Genomic DNA, 21,329 nt, shown 5'->3' with positions numbered 1-21,329 from the left:
CTCACAAAAATATTTGCTGAGAATCTTATTTACGTTTGAACAGTATAACCCTCAGTGCTCAGGTCACTTTGGGCTTTACCAGCGAAAGAAAGGGGATGAGGGAAGTATTAAAAGCAAGTCTCCAGGTCCCTTTACTGTTGTCGCTTGCACGCACAAGTCACGCGTACTTTGAAGTCTCTAATCCCTTCTCACACCCCTCTTTTTGAGACAATACACAGTCGGTTTTTCCCGATCTCTGAAAGAAAGTAGAGACAGTCCTTCTGAAATAAGTTGTTTTAAGTTTGCTCCAATCACTTCAGTAGAAGTAGAAAGATCTTTTTCCACCATGAAAAACGTTCCCTCTGACAGGCGGCTCACTATGACATTTGACAACTCACAAAAGCATCTTGTTGTGACATGTAACCAAGGAAAGTGAGTACCCTATGGGAGAATTTATGAAAAATTTGTCTATTTTTTGTCTGTTTCCATGAATAATAAGTGCTTATTTCACTGCCTATTTTTACTATTTTAGAGCCTATATGCCTGCCTATTTTAACCAAAATAAATGCCTAAACATTCGGGCTCTGATATGATGATGATGATGATGATGATGATGGTGACGGTTTAATCGCGAGATTTGTTAAAAGTAATACATTGTCATATTTATAAGTATGCTTAGTGATTTTTTAGATTAAGGTTCAGTTAAAGAGTTCTTTACTGTAACAAAGAAGTCTTTGTTAGAGTAGATAGTTGGACACTTCAGCAGTAATCTCAGGTTGCCTAATGTTCTGGCATATCCATTAAATGGAGCAAAACTTCCGCATCTATTAACACGGTATCAGTCAACGAACAATAAGTTGACAAAGACCGCGTTATCAGTCACGAGATACGGTACTTTCAACTCATGTCCATTTTTATGAATTCCTCCCATACGCAATCGTTGTAAAATCCGTGTCCGCAATATTTACGATTAAAGACTAGACGGTTATTAACAAAAAAGAAATGTAGTGAGACGTTTGCAAAGACACTTGAAATCTGTAGCCAATACAGCATTTACGTGATCACTCCTCAGTCAGTCAGTCAGTCAGATCATCTCGTGCACCTAATCTTACCTCATCTTACAAGTCATTCATTCACTTCGCTATTACTTACTCACTTACTACCTCGCTCACTTACCTCATTTCATCGCCTTATTTACACATCTCACCCCATATCACCTCGTTCACTCACTTCATATCACCTCTCTTGCTCACCTAATCATTCGCTCACTCACCTTACTCACATCACCTAACTCATCACACCTTGCTCGCTTACCTGACTTACTTCACCACGCTCGCCCACTCACTCGCCTTACCTCACATCACATCACATCACATCACATCACATCACATCACATCACATCACATCACATCACATCACATCACATCACTCACCTCACCTCGCTCACTCGCTTCACCTCACATCACCTCGTTCACTCGCCTCACCACACCTTACTTATTTACCTCATGTAATATCGCTCGCTCACTCACTCAACTCATGTTACTTAGCCACTCAGTCACCTATCACCTGGCTCACTCACTCATTCACTTCGCTCACTCACTTTTCATATCACCTCGCTCACTTATTCACCTATAAACTCGCTCACCACTCACCTATAACCTCGCTCACCACTCACCTATAACATCGCTCCCTCATTCATCTATAACCTCGCTCACTCATTTACCTATAACATCGCTCATTCATTCACCTGCTCACTCACTCACCTATAACATCGCTTAGTCATTCACCTATAACATCGCTCACTCATTCACCTATAACATCGGTCACTCATATAAAAATTTAAATATCCAACTATTTTACGTTAAATAAAACATAATTAAATTGTTTTGTTTTTAAACTGATACACAATTTCACATTACTATGTTCTGCATTCTAGTTTACACCTTTGGCCAGAAGTAATGTGACGAAAAGGGGACCTTGTCATCAAAAGGTTGAGAAACTCTGACACATAGTATCGTAGCTTAACTTTTAATTGATAAGAATTGTGCACTTATACTATATTATTCAATAGTTTAAATAAATGAAAATAACAGAGGTTTAAGTCTGGATACAGTGGTGGCCATTGTATTGGACTGACCACACGATTACCGAACATCCTTCTATTTTCATCAATTGAGTAATTTTGTGCAGCTGCATTTTTCTGCATTAAATGACGATAAATTTCTCTTGGGTCAAAATTAATTAAGCAACAAAGTGAATAAGCTATTAACACAACTATCAGAATTCAGTCTCCGAGCCGATTATTCTACGCGCAATAATCGCACTACAAACCCCTGATCATGTGACCGAAGTTTATGCATAACATGCAAATTTTTTGCACTTAATAATAATTGTTCTGGTTGTTCACAAAGCTGCTAAATTGAATCTATGCTTCATCGGAATAAAAAACAAATTCTGCATCTAGCTACAGGTGCCATAATGGAGCACAAGTGCTTGTTTACCGAACTCCCAATCATTACGCTAAACATGTAAATGTAATATCATCAGCTGTTAATTTAGAGAACGCCGGAAGTACTGGATACTCTATATTATATATATGTTCGTATTATAAAATTTACAAACGAGATGCACTTAGTACGTGTAAATAACTCCACATGTTTCTTATAGATTTCATATTTGTACATTTACAAATTACTTAATTATTAATTTTGTATGTTATGGCTTAATGGCGATTGATAATCTAAACAAACATGGCCTATAAAACTATAATAAAATAATAATAATAATAATAATAATAATAATAATAATAATAATAATAATAATAATGTTTCGTCTTATTTTAACTGTAGTGCACTTTCATAAAATGTTATTAACTTGAAGCATACGGGTTCCTACTGATAAGATAAATAATATTTTAGAATATGTTGAAATGTAGGGCCTATAACATTATATACATTACCGACTTATATATTTTTAAATACGTAAGTTTCCCGCCTTGGGCCAAGGATGCATATGAAGAGGCGAGACGTTAACTTTCAAGAAAGCATCAGTTCATATAGAGTAGGCCATGACTGCAGGGTCAATCATAAATGACCAACTGGACTTCGTTATAACATTTTATAAGAACAACCACGAGACCATGATACAAATAAGCACTAATGGGATGCGTGTACCTTTATCATACATAAGAGCTACTAAACATCATGCAAGATCATGTTTAAATGCTAGGTAATAAACCTCAAGTTCAGTTTTACAGCTGAATTTGACATATGTATTTCATTTGAAGGTCGTATGAGTACGTTGTGTGTGGTTTTAGATAGAGGCCTAAATATTGTCTCTTACGAAAATCATTTTATTTCAGGCGTGGGAAAAATTAATGTTCGCGGGCCATTTTCGGTCAGTAAAATGATTTTTTGTGGTCCTTCGGAATGCTTATGATGATGATGATGATGATGATGATGATTATCATCATCATCATTATTATTATTATTACTATTATTATTATTATTATTATTATTATTATTATTATTATTCTAGAGTTTAAGGTACTGTTGTCTTATCGAACATCATGTTAAGCACGAAAGATGTTTAGTTTTTTTCTTCCTACATGCAGAGCACACATCCTTTCCGTTCTTGAAAGTCATTAGATTCTGATGACATTCAGTATTTTTAAGTCGATTTATAAAAAAAACCGCACAGAATTTTCAGAATTTTAAATTAAATGTTAGCAGCAGTTTAACGAAATCTCTTAGATGACAGTGAACGGTTAAAAGTAAGATATGGTGATAAAGACAATTCCGAATAGGTCATATACGTTCCCAATAACTCCAAAATACTGAAAGCAACTTACAAAAAAACATGTTTTCAAAGTTGTTGATAAATTTACAATTCTAAATAATGTACGCTCTTTTTAGTATGTAATATATGGATCACTATTCCAGTATATTACTATTACGATATATTCGAAAAGGATGACTTTGTGGTTCATACCGTTACGTCTTAAATTTGGATGTAACGGGACCAACGAAGAATTATTTTAGTTACATCTATATTCCCTGTGCTTCTCGATCACACATTCGTAGAATCGTGTGTTAGCGAAACCATACTTCTTGAGGTATTTTTAGTTGGTTATTTAACGACGCTATATCAACTACTAGATTATTTAGCGTCAATTGAAGTGGTGATAGCGAAATGGTATTTGGCGAGATAAGGTCGAGAATTTGCCCTAGATTACCTGACATTTGCATACGGTTGGGGAAAACCTCGGAAAAAACCAACCAGATAATCGGGAATCGAACACACACCCGAGAGCAACTCTGGATCAGCAGGCAAGTGCTTCAGCCGACTGAGCTACGCCGGTGGCCACTTGAGAATTGGCTCAGTAATTTTTATAAAATACCATTTAATTAAAGGGGTAACTTCTTATAAGATTTACAACATATCAGTTAACATAATGATAAGTGACACAAACCAAGAACTTGAAATTAATAGTATGTATGTGTATACGGACAATGATAATCAATTTTGATGATATAATCTACAATTTTCATTTGTTGATGATAATAATGTAGTGTTGCAAGAATTATAATAACACTGTAGATAATATTATAATTACAACAATAGAGCAACCAGTTGATATAAAATTATATATCTTGTTTTGTACAAACGTTTCGTTTGGAAATCAAAAATACTAGATTATATTAGATTAATATTATCTTCCTTATCCAAAAGTTCAGAAACGAAGTTTGGAAATAAAAAATACTAGAATATATTAGATTAACATTATCTTCCTCATACAAAAGTTCAGAAACGAAGTTTAATTTCAAGATTATAGTTCGCTCTATAGACATACACCTAGTGCAAACGTAAATAGTTTTCTTTAAAATTGTATCTGTAAAATAACCTTGAATAACCTATTGTCATACTGAAAATAAATATACAACATTAACAACATTAAAAAACAATGCAGCAAATATAAATATTAGCATAAAATAATTATTAGAGAGCATGTTTATTTAGGAAAACAAAACAATCGCTCTTTCAAGCACTCTGGGAAACATGAAAGTGATGAATACCAGAACAATAAGATCCCTAATGAAATGAACAAAAGGTAACTGTCATATGAGAATGAAACAAAAAGTGTCCATACCTTGGACGCTGACGTAGCCTGCTAACCTGTCAGATCGACAACAAAACAGCCGCTCTTTATAGTCGATCGCAGCTCCTGGCGGAAGAAACGAGAAGTAAGGCGGGACGTGAGATTCACGTGCACAAGTTTACTCTTTATTACCGTGTGCAAAGCTTTGCCTTAGGATTAGCGGGCTTCTTGCGCATTGGTGGAAAGCATGGGCTGGTCCGCATTCGGAAATCGCACTGTCACTAAATGAAACAACTTATCGTTATCACTACCGTTGTTACTAAGATTTCGTCAGCCTAAACCGTCAGTCTTCCTCAGGGATGTCTTGTTATTTCAGCCGCAGCACGACAGAAGACAAATGTTTGAAGAAGACATTCAACAACAGTGACTGAATATTTGAAGACAATGCACCCTGCAGCCTGCAGTAGTTGTCTTCGGCGATCGAATGGTTACCGTGCTTGCCTTTGAATTCGAGATTTGCGTGTTCAAACCCGACCAAAGACGATAAAATCCTTAAGCATAACTAGGAGTCCCATGTTACACATTTACAGTCACAATTCTAAATGAGTGGGCTCCATAAAAAGTGACAAAAAGTGTTAATCGAATCCCTAGTATTGCGTGAAATATTTATGCTTTTTGTGATTGTTACTGTGAACACAGTTGGTATTGTAAGCTTGTTTGGAACTTGAAGTAACATTTTGATATTTCTGTGTAATCATAGAGAACTGGATTCATTTTGAAATTAATACCACAGTTAAGTAGTTTAGAATTGAGGGGCTCACAACCAGAATGGACTAAGTCCACCAGTGATCAGTTTGTGAAATAATACAATCTCGGATGAAGAAAACTTAGATTTATTCATTGCCATAATAAACAAAGTCCATAACTCATTTGTTACTCCACAGAGGGGAGCATTTCCTATGGAAGGTGAAAGTTGCTAAGCGTGAGCCAGGAACTTTAAGACTCAATATCTCAGAACTATTCTAGATGGACTTGGTCCACTCTGGTTGTGAACCCCTCAATTAGACTATGTCAGGCCTGGGCACTAAGACTTCAATCGAGTCACTGCAGATTACCCCTTAACTCCCCACTTCACCTTCCCTGACTGAGATAGTACAGTTTTGGTTCGATACGAGTAGACAGGAAGGTAAGTATTGCTCAGTGACGGATTGTATAAGCCAGGCCTCATAGCTTTTACCAAATTTCGATTCTCGCTGGTCCCCTGAAATCCACTACTGATGCACAGTGCCTTACTGTGTGTTTGTTTCTAAGGCGGTGTAAGCGAAAAGGACATGAGCGAGGGTTTCTCCGTTACCTTTCATTTCCCCGTTATGCCGAATTTATTAATAACTCCCCTTTGTGTATAAAATGTGATCGGATTCCTTGTATGTCAAGTGCATAAACGTTTCACGTTAAACGTCTCCAAACATAGATTCTGATGTTTAACTATCAAATTTTTAACCATAATAGTCCAAAATAATACACCCTATCCAATGATCAAATAGATAATGGAACGACACGGATCTTGTGAAAAACCACGGGCACATTACATACAGAATGAAGTGAGATGGGTCGTTCGGAAAACCACGAGACACCTGACATCGTTCAACTTCTGAAAAATCAAAAGTCTTTCTGTTCCTCCATAAATAAGAAACTGCTCTGCACTTTTCATTTAAATATGTAAAGTCTTTGCATATCACCAGTCATTGCAACTCCATGTTGTTGACCTCCATTTCCTAGCCAAAGAAGACATACAGCATGGGTAATAAATTGTTCTTTAGATGAAACAGATAAGGTACTTTTTGTTTTTGGTTCTAGAATAGGTCCAATTCGTTGAAGAACATAATCTGCTTCAGTTGGCGTAAATCGAAAACATTAACAGAAGTGACACAAAATTAGGTTATGGAAATATATCCTACTTTTATGCAGAGAGTCCCATTTATCTTGTCTATCTCAAATAATTTTTACATTTGGACTGGAATTGAAAATACTTTTTTTTTTGGAATTTATTTTACAGCAAGGGACCATAAGTATGGAATTTGGTTCATGTAACTGCATTCTTGTACAAGACAGCAGTGACGTCATCACTTTTTCAAACAGCGCCACATAATTTAACCGTGTCCAATGAATTACCCGCCTTTAAGACGAGCTCAAAAATAGGCTACATCACAATCCTACCATCCGAAACAATAACAACACAACGAAACCAATTGTGGTGTCCCATTTATCTTGTTCACCGTTGTGGCTGAGGGGTTAGCGAGTCTAACTCCGAACCCAGCGGTCCCGGGTTCGATTCGAGTTGCCTGGGTGAGATTTTATCGGGGTTTTACCCTCACTCCTATGAATGAATATGAGGTAACTTTATCAGGCGATTGGAACCCTACTCATCTTCGCCACTTCCTTTCCTCCCCCATCATCCTTTCCTCATCATCCCGTTTCCGGTTTTTCAGATCACTCTACAAGCGGCCTCCCGAAGCTGCTGGCTCTCTCGACCGGCCTCCGTGGAATGTAGTTAAGCGACGTTGGATGGCTTCTGCAACGAGCACCCGAGGCGGACCTACTCAGGGGAGGAGTTTCGCCTCGGACCGACAGGGGGGCCTTGGGGGATGTTGCCGAAGCAGGAATGGTATATGGATTTCTGTCGGCTGTAGGGGGCCGGTCGTTAAGAGAGTCATGTGGTTGGGTTGGTGCGCGTAGGGGATCTGTGGCACGCAACTCATTCCATATCGAGAGTTAGCGCAATAGATCTCAATAGGTCGCAGTGCTGGGCCATCCGTGCAGTTAAATTCCATTCCATTCCCATTTATCTTGTGCATCTCAAATAAGGTTTATGTTTGGACTTGACTTGAAAATATTTTTTGGAAGTTACTTTACAAGGGGCTAAAATAAGTATGAACATTTTTTTCATGTAACTGCTTTTGTTGCACAAGACACAAGTGACGTCATCATTTTTTTTAAATAGTATCACATAATTTTTTTCATGTTAAATTAATTACACTCTTTCAAATGAATTAAAAAATGTAGGTTCAGACATTTCTGTATCAAGAAATAACACACTTCCAAAGTGATAATTCTAAATGAGCAAGAAGTCTTGTACACAGCATACTGTACATGAAACAATTAAAACAATGTTACTGTTGAACGCTCCATAGCCACTCATATTTGTGATAATCTTCAATGAAGCTAATCGTACTTGCCGTCATTTTCAGCTTAATAGGTCTACCATCACCAAACTAAAGAATTTTTAGTTTATTCCCGGCCACCGAAAACAATCAGCTGCTCGCTACATGCTACTGTTGAATGAAATACGCACAAGATACCCACCGGTGATGGGTAACTTTCAATTGCCGCATGCGCTCTCATTTCTAGGTAGTGGAAGAAAGCATGCACAATTGAATGCGTTTCGTTCACTCTTGCATGCATTGCTTGAATGCTTAAAGTTGAAAGAAAAGTTGAACCGTGTAGATCAGAGGTCTCAAAAAAGCGTATAATCATTCGTGCTCTCGATGCTGCCCGCCGAACACAGTGTGCTGTAAGGCTAGAGAAAGGGGAGAGACTCGTACCTCAACAGATGGGAGCGGTCAGTGGGGGATCGCGGCAACAGTCTGCTTATGTTTACAAATAATAACATCAAAAGAATAAGAAATATACGTTTGTATATTATTTTGACATACTATGAAGCTGGAGCCCCGTCTGTTGCTATTGACACAAACCATTGCAAATTCAACCTCTTCTGTTCTATGGTGCCTTTCAGTGCCTGGAAAAGATCTTCTCCATTTGTATTTTGTAATTACATCTAGAAGACATTGAGACGCAGTAAAATGTTCATTAACTCCTAGGATGAAAATGGCTACGTGAGCTTTGTCATTTCTACCTGTGCTTTCGTCCAATGTAAGTGAGTAAGCTACAAACTGGTTAATTGTGGTTTCGACTTCAGATTCAATTACATTTACAATCTTGAAATTCCTTCTCTGAACTGTAATTAGAAACAATTTAATTTTTTTAAACTTTGACTTTGTTCTGGACACAGTATTTTAATAAGGTCCTGTATGCACGATTTTATAAATGATGCTTCTGTAAATGGCTTCATTGATTTTCCAATATTCCAAGCTAGAACATAACTATCAAGAAGTTTTTTTTGTTTAAGACTTACATGTGTGTGATTTGTGTTTGTATTTTCTTGTTTTATATTTATCAAAATATTTGTAGGCCTACGCATTTCACCTAAAATTAAACGAAAAGCTATATGTTGGTCTTGCGGAACTGAGTGTAAACGTATTCTAATATACTGATTATTATGTATAACCAACAGTTATACAGATAGCCCCAAAATAAATTATTTTCACATGCCCCACATGCCTGTAATTGTATGATATTCTTTGTGAAGAGTCGAGTATTGTCGTCGCATGTTGAATTTTAACACACCCTTAAGAATTTTCGAACAAATTAAGCATTTCACATTCTTCCCACTAACACAAACAATTTCTCTTCCTATTCATCCTTGAATGTACTACGTCCATGATTAGAAGATTGTGAAACGGTGGAACACTCCGACCAACACAATGATAATGGCAGTCCGCCACTGCTCTTCGTTTGCGCATAAACATCGAGTACAGTATAGGTGGGGATGGGTGAGGTGGAGCGCGCTCATTACGTACTGGCTTCGGTTCTGTTCAGGGGCTTACTCGCGTGTACGTTTTTGGAGACGTCTGGTGTAGATGCACCTATAGGGTTTTCAATTCGGCATTCTGAATTTCATTTTTAGTGACCGCAATAAAAAAGAAAGAATTTACCAATCTTGCTGCAACCCCTAAAGAACCAAATGTAGATCTCGCCAAATAAAAGGTAAAGCAGCCCAAGTGTGTCGTATCCTATTCAGAAAGATAGAAACGGTCCTTCACTTAATGTTCATTTTCAGCTCGGTACAGTTTTCTAAGGAGATTAAACAGTACTCGGCAATGAGTGAGAATGGAAACAAGCAACAGACTAGTCGAAGAAACATGTCCAATAGTAGCTCTGTCCACAAAAATCTCACATGATCTACACGGGCTCGAAGGCCGGTTCTCTTTTAATGGAAAGATGTTGACTAACAGAGCTGCGGCTGGTACCCCTAGAAAGAAAGGTTCTATAGGCCTATTATACAAAATAATTAGGTGGAGAATTGGTGCCTTGTCGACCACATGGGAGTCCCATCGTGTGTCCATCTAACGAGGTGGAAAAAATCCCGAAGAGCGGGAAAAAATAAGCCATAAACAAATCAGGAAAACTGAAAAGCAAAGACGCGTCTGCCTCGACATCTTATCAGAATATTATATAGTATATTCTTAAACTCAATACAGTAGGAGTTCGATTTGTCTATTTGCTCAAAAGTGAAGGTGGTGAAGAAAAGAGAAATCAAACCACTTTCATTACAAACTTGTTCGTTGTGAAAGTAAAGTAATATTTACATTTTATTTATTTGCAGTAAACAGAAAGCACCGTAGTACTTAAAAATCTATTTAGATGTAGATTAGTGATTTTTTATTCGTTCCTGTATAGAAATGAAACGAATTTTCTTCACACGCGGTGTTACGGATCAATTTATCCGGAAATGATTCATAATAAAGTTCAAATTTCACTCAATATCTGCATTTTATTTGAAATATATAGGCGAAAGATTTTATTACAAATTCTCTTATTGACTTTTCTTCATAGCGAAGTCTCGGATTAGGCCTATTAGATTAGAAACAATCTTATTTCTATAATATTAACCTAAAATTTAAATTATCTTTTACGTTTCATGTTCAGCTGAACAAAATATTGGCATTCGATACTACATAAAACTGTCAAGAAATTCTAATGTAATATTTGAAAGTTATAGACACCGAAACGAACAGTTAGAATCTTGGCCTATCTTTTACGTTATCTTGCTTGTGCAACGCGTGCTGTTGAGCAAAAGTTTGAAACGTGTATGGTATTATCATTCGTTATCTCGTGAAACCAAACGCATTCGTGTGCCGTAGCACATAGTATGAGCTTTATGGTGGGACTAAGCGAGCTAGCTGGCTTGCAAGTGGAATCGTAACGATGGAGAGATGTTTCTTAGTACATTTCTCCTTCCCCTCACGCGCAGGTAGGTTTCACGAGAGACCGAATGGCCTATTATGTTTGACAACGTACAATATAAGATATTTCAATGTGGCAAATAATCTGCATTTGGTTTATATCGATTCCTTTATAATTGCACCTTTTTAAATAAGAAGTGTAACCATTTGCAATAGCTCACCAATCGTGGTAGAATCTATCCGTGAATAATTTTTGTAGTTCACAGATGAACTTCAGCTCAAGCTCGGCTATTCGATTTTGACGATTAATATTATTACGCTTTATTTTTAACCAGCCTTTCATCTAGACCAGCTATGGGGACTATCAGCAAAGTAGGGAGGGCACGTTTCCTACTCACCCCACATTCGTTTGATTGGCAGGCGAGGGGTAAGGCAGTTGTTTTGCTAAGTCAAGTGCAGTGGTGGATTCGACACACCTTGCGCATTAGTAATTTCTCCGCTGTTAGTTCTTTTTTCAAAATCTTTACAGTCTTTTGTTTGTATGAAGTACATGTGTCACACAATAATTATTACAGCTGCTTACTGTGATTAGGAAAATTATATATTCTTCAATTGCATAACCATTCCTTTATCATGTGCACGAAGAATTCTTTAACTGCCTTGTGATCGACATAATAAATTGTTTCTTTTTAAAAACAAGAGAGAAAAAAACAAGGCCCCATTGCCATTTAACTGTACAATATATTAAAAAATATAATGATCAACGTAATAAATTGTTTTTTTAACCAATAAAGAAAGTAACTAAGCTCCATTGTCATTTAACTTGAAAACATATTAAACACAATATAATGATCAACATAATCAATTGTTTCTTTGTAAAAACACAAAAGAAAGTAACTAAGCTCCATTGTCATTTAACTTTAAAACATGTTAAAGAAAATATATGAGATATTAACGAAACGAAATACTACTGTAGGCCTATACTGCTAGTTTTCATTTTTTGTTGTTGATGGCCTTCTGAGTTTCTTGTTATTAACTAAAAAGGATATATTTGGCTCTAAAGTAGAACAACTCAACCGTAATAAAAATAATAAAATAATAATAATAATAATAATAATAATAATAATAATAATAATAATAATAATAATAATCCGTGGCGCTACAGCCCATGAAGGGCCAAGACCGATCAGCCAGCTGCTAGCCTCACGTCCATGTGCCGAAGCAGAGGTGAACGATCATCTAACCAGAATCGAGGTATCGTGTGGTTAGCACGATGATCCCCCCAACCGTTTTAGCTGGCTTTCGCGACCGGATTTCGCTACCTATCGTAGCTCCCCAAGTGCATCACGATGCTGGGTGGGCATCGGTCTCATACACTGGCCGAAATTTCATGAGAAAATTTCTTCCCCCATGAGGACTCGAACCAGGGCGCATTCCATAACGCGAGTCCTAGGCAGGATGCCTTAGACCACGACGCGGAACTAACTCAACCGTAATACTGAAACTAAATGCATGTCTATGATTCTATACCTGGAGATACTTTTGGTCATATTTATTTTGGAAAAAACTGCTCACAACAGTAAGTTGAGCCAAACATAGATACAATAGGCGTTGCAAATGTGCGCAGATTAGGTAATTGCTTCTCTGGTAGGTATTTAAAGAGATCTAATCCATTTTTTCTTAAATACTTTACTGGCATGCTCGTTTGCAACTCTGAGTGGCTCTGTTGCTTGGGTAACATCAAATACAAATGGATTATTGAACAAGCACATCTCCTTGTCCATTGCATTACTTCTGAAAATCTTTCTTGGAAAGAGAACGCATCAAATAGGCCTAATATGCACTCAAAGTTTTAAATAAGTAAATTCAGTTCCAGATACTTAACAAAATAATAAGTAGCTAAACCCCGAAAGGCCGAAAATACCATAAACATATTTTTTTGTATCTTTTCACAAATATTACGCAAATAGATTTTCAAATTGTAAATAAATGCTTGTAAGATCACCAAAGTCCGCTTTATGCTTTCGATCAAAGTGGAGTTTAACATTGAAGCGTTTCTATATGCGCTAGTTTAAATCGGGATATTAAACAGCACAATTTCTTCTTTTTGTAAGTAACAAGAAATCCTTTCTGCCACTCTTTCTGAAACTGACGTCCCGACATCGAAGCCATACCCACCACTGAATAAGCGTGTATTTACGAAGCACCAGACGGAGGAGATGGTAGTCTGGAGGGGATGGTCGGTGGAGTGAGGCAAGGAGGCTTTGAGTGCAGTGGCCCTTCGGAGCCATTTTTCCCTATGATTGATCTAGACCCTTTGTTTCCTTTTTAATTTTGAAAACCTTTCCGTTTCACAAGTAATTACAAAATGCTGAACAAGCAGCTTTTGAGGACATCATATCACAACTGAACTGAAGTTCGCTCAAATCGTTGTACTGTGTATGACCAAGGTAACTTAGCGGATTTACACAATACGATGTTGTGCTACAAGGACTATTGTATAAATTGAGTGTGCATGGGAGTCTTAATGGCAATAAAACATTCTCACCACACTCCCCCCCACCTCATAAACTGTCAATCCTAAAGTAATTTTAAAATGGATAAGTTAAAGAGTTATTGATGACCATCTTTGAACAAGTCGTAGAAACGAATTTAGAACAGAGTGTGTCGTAAGCAATGCCATAAATTTCAGAGGATATTCTATGAAATATTTAAAACAAAAAAGATTAAATACAATTTTACTCGTTTTTGCTTTCTTTTCAAGATAAAAATTGTTTTATATGAAACATTTCATAGCGTGTTTTGGGAAAGCCGTTGATTTAATTCCCAATGTTTTCAGTGAGTTTAAGAGAGCAGTGAATTATGATAAATTATGGAAGAATATTAGTTTTGTTCTTCAAATGTGAGAAATTTGATCTGAACAAATGTAACTTTTCGTTCTTCATAGGAATTGTACAATGCAATGCACTCTGACAGCGTTGTAAAGGTTATTGCCTGGAGAGAGAGGCAGATACGTAGGCCTATCTAGGTGCCCTGAAGCTCGCGTATACGTTTGTGAGAGGAAAGGAGGAGACAACGAATAACGTAAACGGTAGATGTAAATATAACACAAACAGCTGGGTTTAAATTAATGTAATTTCTTGTATGTAAGATTACCCGTTACTACTTTCAAAATTGAAGTGTGAGGGAACTACTCGTATTTCGAATTGGCTGAAGAAAGTGCTTGCAGTACGACAAAAGGAGTTTTTAAATCATTAAGTTGATTTGTATTGCCTGTGTTCACTGAATAATTAATTAAAATTAAATAAAAGAGTTTAAAAATAATATTTTTCATTTCGTTCGTTTAACGTAAAATAAACATAGGCTATCGTATTTTCTGCTTTCTTCTATGGAGAAGAATCATTACTGTTTATGCTGTCTAAAACATTCAATTGAAGTGTGAGTGTGGAAATACTTCGTAAGTTGTGTAGTTTATTTTAAATTTTCCAAGTTCTTTTCTTTAACGTGAAATGAACGTTCTTCAGTCTCCATTCTCTAACACAGTTTAAACACAAAAATTAAACGGTACATTATCTGTAATTTTTTACGATTTTAAAAACATATATATGACAATTACCTCCCACATCCCTATTAAAAACAAGCCGGATGAAGGAGTTGTTCAGAGCGACACAACAACCCGCTGGGCATTCCCTACTGATTATGCGTTGCACGATCGCTCAATTCATTTCTTTTCAAATGCAAGTTTTTCTGGAAAACTATTCAAAATATAGCAAAATGGCATTTGACTTTTAATGATCCACCGGAATAAATTACATTACTTATGTTTTATTCTGTATTCTTCACCTGCACAGTTCTGATACGAGAACAATTCGTTCTAAGTCTTAGTTAACGAACAATTTTTATCATCGTGAGGAACAATTCCCAAGCATTCTTCTAGAACGTGATAACAATCAATAGCCTCTCTAGAAGCGCTTTTAAAATGCTCCAAATCGACGGGTGTAAAGAATTTCTGGTGAGAGTAATAACAGAACTCACAGCTCTTGAAACAAATTAGAATGGTGTCACTCAATTTGTTTTCGCAAGGATCGAGCGGGTTAACACTACTCTGTGGATTAATCTCTGTAGCAACTACTTTACGTAACACAAGAAATTGGACGAAATCATAGCCATTATTAATGCATCACCACATTCTCCTTCCTCACCATTTTTTTCTCCCTCTTCTTATTTTCAATGTATGAACATTTTTGGCATATTGTACCTCAGCGGTGACCAGAACTAGTAACGTGATTACATCGTGTAATCACAAACATTACAACGGATAAGGAGAGTTTTCTGTACATTGCTGTCTGTTCCATTCACGTACTGAAAACAAGCAGTGGCGGTATCATTTCGCTCTACAAGCAGGAACAGAAAGTTTCGTAAGGAATCGAGAGAGGAATAATTTCGTTCTCCTTTGCTCAACGGTTCAATTAGATTAATTAGAAGCAACAAAAGGCATTACAACAAGTCACACTGAATACACAGACATACTTACTTACTTACTGGCTTTTAAGGAACCCGGAGGTTCATTGCCGCCCTCACATAAGCCCGCCATTGGTCCTATCCTGAGCAAGATTAATCCATTCTCTATCATCATAACCCACCTTCCTCAAATCCATTTTAATATTATCCTCCCACCTACGTCTCGGTCTCCCTAAAGGTCTTTTTCCCTCCGGCCTCCCAACTAACATTCTATATGCATTTCTGGATTAGCCCATGCGTGCTACATGCCCTGCCCATCTCAAACGTCTGCATTTAATGTTCCTAATTATGGCAGGTGAAGAATATAATGCGTGCAGTGAATACAAAGACATAAAAAGGATTATTATTACTATTATTATTATTATTATTATTATTATTATTATTATTGATCAGTAGGCCTAAATGTTATTTATTCTTCTGTACGTGCATGAATACTTTTAAAGTCTCTTCCCTTGAAGGATAAAATTACTATACTCCGTTTCATAATGTCTGGCAGGCGACGTAAACATTTTCGGCAGAGGAGGAGAGAAGTATAATATTGCTATTCAACCAATGGCAGAGTTCTCATTCCACGTTTATCTTGAAGTTGGGCGGTCTGAAGCGTTCTACCCCCGCCCAACTTCAAGACAAGCTTAGAATGAGACTCTGCCATTGGTTTAATAGCAATTAGGCCTATACTTCCCTCCCCCGCTGGAAACAATGTTTACATCTCCTGTCAGACATTATAAAACGAAGTATAGGCTACATATTAATTTTAAGCTTTTTAATCTTTAGGTGAGTTTATCCATTATCAGTTATTTACTAGTTATTCATTTAATAATAGCCTAATATTATAGAACAACTGATTCAGTAGACTTAGTATATGCATTGTAAGAATGGAACGAGCTATTAAACTCCATTATGCTATGCTTAAAACGTTTTCTGCTAAGATATTAGCCTATTTTTCTTCTACTTATGCCAACAATATTGTTTTCACAAGTTACACTTATTAAACACAAAAATAGGTCCCGCTTTACAGACGAAAACATAGTGCAGTTGAGAATTGCCGTGTGTAACATTCAGCCGGACTTTGTTTCCTTTTCAGAAAGATGCACAAAAATAATTGAACGTTAAAGTTTTTTTTCAGTAATTAAGTTAATATATTTATCTGTTTGAAAAAAGAGTTTTCTTATATTTTAAGTGATCTTACAAATGAGGCCTGTTTTTTCCTTATTAAATTATTCAAGAATTAATATAGAATGATTTGCTTCCTTGCAATAAGGCTATTGAGATGAATGAATATACTGCTTGATTATAAAAAAAAACATTCTACCTAGAGATAGACAGGAAATAAGCTATGGAATGTTCAGTTCAGCATGTGCACGAACCACCACTGGTTGTAATTTTCATGCCAACTGGCTCTCCCCTGTCTCCGTATTTCTTAGGATGTCTATCGCGTGTAATCACAGCCGTTCGAGTTTTAATCGCCGGTTGTATCTTCAGTAAGTACTTATATTTTCCATCAAAATTATGTATAATTTGTGTATCATTCGTCAACTTTCCATTTAGTTATTTATCCATTCATCGCGTTCAAGACATGTCTACATTTCTTCTTTTCTCCTTTATGAAAGAATACTGCACAGTTTGATTATGAGGTGATGATAATACGAATATTAGTGGCAATGTAGTTGAAACTCTAATTACTCAAAGAAAATCTCACCCGCAAATCTTAGAAGACAGTAATTACAACACTAATTATTTAATTAACGCTTCCTTTCCCACTATGGAGGCCATCCGGAGACGAAATACCAAGATAACAATGCGACTATGAAATAATGGCGGAATGAATTGCAGAGAAAACAATACGACTATGAGAAATCTGCTTCACTGCAATCTTCCAGGAATTGAATCCCGATTCCTTCAGTAACAAAACGTCAGTTGTCAGTTGCGGCGAGATATCACAAAGTATGGACGGAATGGAATTTCGGGAGAGGGCACTATGACCCAGCGCTGCGACCTTTCACGACCTATTGCGCTAACCAAGCTAGGCGTATTCCCAAACTCACATCGGCTGACTACAATAATGTTCGCTGTGTACCCAAGTTTCAATCAGGCAACCCCCTTGTCCCTAGGCCAGCCCCATTCGTGCGTCGCCAGCCGGCGTTCGGGGAATGCTATGCAATGATGACGAAATGCAGAATGGTGACGGTAACTGTGATCTTGTCCGTTACAAGTGTCCTATGAAAAATCTCAGGCCTGACCGGGACTCGAACCCAAACCGCCTGCGTGATAGGCTGGAGGTCCGACTACTCAGCCACAGCAGGGGATATGGACGGGATAGAATTCCAGTTGTTCTGGTGAGAATTTTTTTTAATTGGTTATTTTACGAAGCGTTATTAACTGCTAAGGTTATCTATCGTCTGAATGAGATGAAGGTGATAATGCCAGCGAAAGTTACCCTGGATTTCTTCTTGACGCAACTAAGCCACACCGGATTCCAATTCCGATGCCGGAATGAATCCTCTCAGTTTAATCTCCACCTCTTAGTTTTCCCGTTAATGGCCAACTCTCATGCTCTGTGTCACAGATGTGTGACAGTGGCACAATCATATTATTGCGATGTACCGTAGTAGATGATATTTCCGTGCAGGAATTCTGCGTTATCATATGATGAAGTATGTTGGACATTGTGCCATTGTCACACATCTGTGACACAGTGCATGAGGGTTGCAACTAAAGGGAAAACTAAGAGGATTCAATCCGGCATCGGAATTGGAATCCGGTGTGGCTTAGTGGATATAGTGTCAACACGTAGAGCTGAAAACCCGGGTTCGAATTCCGGTGCCGGAGAGAATATTTCTCCGCTCCACCGATCCTTGTCCCAATCAGGATTTCAACCCGGGCCCGCTAGTTTCACGGTCAGGCATGCTAACCGTTACTCCACAGCGGTGGACTTCTGCTGAAAAAGTCACCTAATTAGTAGGCCAATTGCCTGAACTACACACAATTGGGAACAGAAAACATAAAAGTTGCTAGTAAAGTTACTTAGAATACTCTAAAAATCAAACTACTATTTGGTTATTGCAGAAATTGTTTAATTTAATAGAGTCTCATCTATATCAGCACTACCATCCTCATATTTTCTTTAAAAGAAATGATTATTACTGGTAGGTCTAATATAGTACTATATAAATAAAGTAATACAGAGGCCTATATCGTACTTTTATTTATAGTTGTGTTCCAGGTTTAGAAACGGAAAATGATAATTTAACGACACAATGGAGGGCGAGAGGTATTTATTTAAGTAATTTAGTTTCCTTGACGATAAGTGTTGTGGTATGTTATTTCTGTAACACGCAAAATCAACCTTACACACGTCTCTATTTGAACTGACAAATTAAATTCTAACGTGTTGCGAATACTTGTGTCAACTGTAACATCCAGACCAAACTAGACTATACTTGTCGTACGAACTGGATGGCAAGGCAGAAAGAGCGTTGGTTCGAGTCCTCATGAGGGACGAAATGATATTTCGGCCAATGTATGAGAACAGTGCCCATCTAGTACAGCCATGAATTTTGGGAAGCTACGAGTAGCAAAATCAAACTTTTCAAGTACTGTAGCATAAGATGAAAGTACAAAGTGCGCAGGCTCACCTCTTTTTTGACACTTAAATAAATTATAATTTTACATATAAATTTTGATAAACGGGGCGACGAATGGACTACTGTCACAACGAAACTGCTCTGTTATATACATAGGTAGACAGCTTTCCACAGCCACCCGCGTAGATCAGTCGGATGAGGCAAATACGTTGTGGTTATAGCGCTTGCTTGCCGACTCGGAGTTACGCTCGGGCGTGGGTTCAATTTCCGCTTGGGCTGATTACCTGGTTGGGTTTTTCTGAGGTTTTTCCCAACCGTAAGGCGAATGTCAGGTAATCTATGACGAATCCTCGGCCTCATCTCGCTATCACTAATCCTATCGACGCTGAATAACCCAGTCGTTTTTTATTGGGTTATTTTACGACGCTGTATCAACATCTAGGTTATTTAGCGTCTGAATGATATGAAGGTGATAATGACGGTGAAATGAGTCCGGGGTCCAGCACCGAAAGTTGTCATTTGGGTTATTTATTTGTTTTGCATTTATGTGTACCTTTGTTAAGCAGAGGGGCATACATGTTTCTGATGATGGCTCAATAGAGCCGAAAACGTTCAAAAACAAAACAAATGTAACAAGGTATTGAAAAACCAATAAACCTGTTAAAAGGATAAGCACAGACGGTACATAATAAAACCTTGATTTTCATTAATGAATTAGTTTATCGGCCCCATCATGCCTTTTAAATTTAAACTTAATAGTATTGTTCGAAGAAGATTTCAATTTGAGGCATACTTCACGTAACCTGCTTATAAATGGCTTTTAGGTTCATTGCCTCCCTCACATAAGATAGCCATCTCGGTCCCTTTCCAGAGCAAGATTAATCCAGTCCCTAGCATCATATCCCACCTCTCTCAAATTCATTTTAATATTATCCTCCCATCTACGTCTCGGCCTCCCCAAAGATCTTTTTTCCTCAGGTCTCCCAACTAACACTCTATATGCATTTTTTAATACAGCATGTACCGGTGGTAATTTCTCTTTTTTCTGAAATTATAAAATAAAAATGCATGGATAATGAAGCGTCTTAAACACCTTTAGATATGACCTTTTGATCATTTTTCTGGACTCAGGAGCTTGCAATGTGATGTAGTGGCACGTGTATGGGAGAATTCATCATAATTTAGGTATCATAACCTCTAATATGGGCCATTAATTACTTACTTGCTGAATGTCTCATCAGAATACTGTATTCTGTCGCATCAACTACAGGCATTTTTGTGGTTTCAATGCAACTGTCTATTCTATTAATCCCTCTTGGGGACTGTGCTCGCACGTAGGCCGCTTGGCTCATTGTACTACCCGGAATAAAATGATTTGTATGCCCTAAGGCCCTTCGCACTACATATCCCTCTATGGGCTACCCCCTAATTGCCCTACAGACTCTCTTGTACTTTACCACCTATACATTACCGCGATACCTCAACACCGGTCCCACGAGCTACCATGAGCTCCAGAGGAGAACCGACGGTACACAGTACTACCACCAGCAACTAATAACTACACACCACGGGATTCAAGTTCAGTGGTGGTCCGCGGCCGTCTCTCGAAATATGATAAAGAAACGGAAATGAAGATGAAAGAGGGGAAGTATAATTATGGCGGCGAAATGAATCTAGGTCCAACGCCGACAGTTATCCAGCAATTCTTCTTGAATTTGTTCAGGGAAAACCTCAGAAAAAAACCTCACTTAGGTATCTTTTCCCAACAAGGATTTGAACCCAGATCCGCTCGTTTCACGGACAGACATATTAACCGTGACTCCACAGCTGTGGACAGTGACAGGTTCAACTGTTAGCCATAGAGGGAAAAAGGAATATTATGAGAAAACGTGTACACCAGAGATTCCACTTGGACTCGTCGAAATTTGAACTCATGTTTGACTCTAGTGGCTACAGTCAACACAACCTAGCCGATCGGCATTTATGCCGAGGAAAAGATGTTGTAAGTAGTATCTATCGCAGTAGCAGTATTCAAAGTGAATTTTAGATTATTAATGTATTTCC

At 37.6% G+C, this 21,329-nt stretch overlaps 1 protein-coding gene across 2 annotated transcripts in view; it reads right to left on the bottom strand.

Annotated features, from left to right (window-relative positions):
- LOC138700010 (sodium-dependent phosphate transporter 1-A-like) overlaps positions 1–21,329 on the bottom strand; it is a 135,970-nt gene that overhangs the window by 57,557 nt on the left and 57,084 nt on the right. The window contains exon 1 of one of the 2 annotated variants that reach the window (XM_069826282.1): positions 5,129–5,222. The exons of the other annotated variant lie outside the window; for it this stretch is intronic. The gene's annotated coding sequence lies outside the window, so the exon portion shown is untranslated. Of the gene's footprint in view, positions 1–5,128; positions 5,223–21,329 lie in introns of those variants that run through there. 2 annotated transcript variants of the gene reach the window in all.

Source organism: Periplaneta americana, chromosome 5 (genome assembly GCF_040183065.1).
Source record: "Periplaneta americana isolate PAMFEO1 chromosome 5, P.americana_PAMFEO1_priV1, whole genome shotgun sequence".
NCBI lineage: Eukaryota > Metazoa > Arthropoda > Insecta > Blattodea > Blattidae > Periplaneta > Periplaneta americana.
This window is presented reverse-complemented; position numbering and strand designations above follow the sequence as displayed.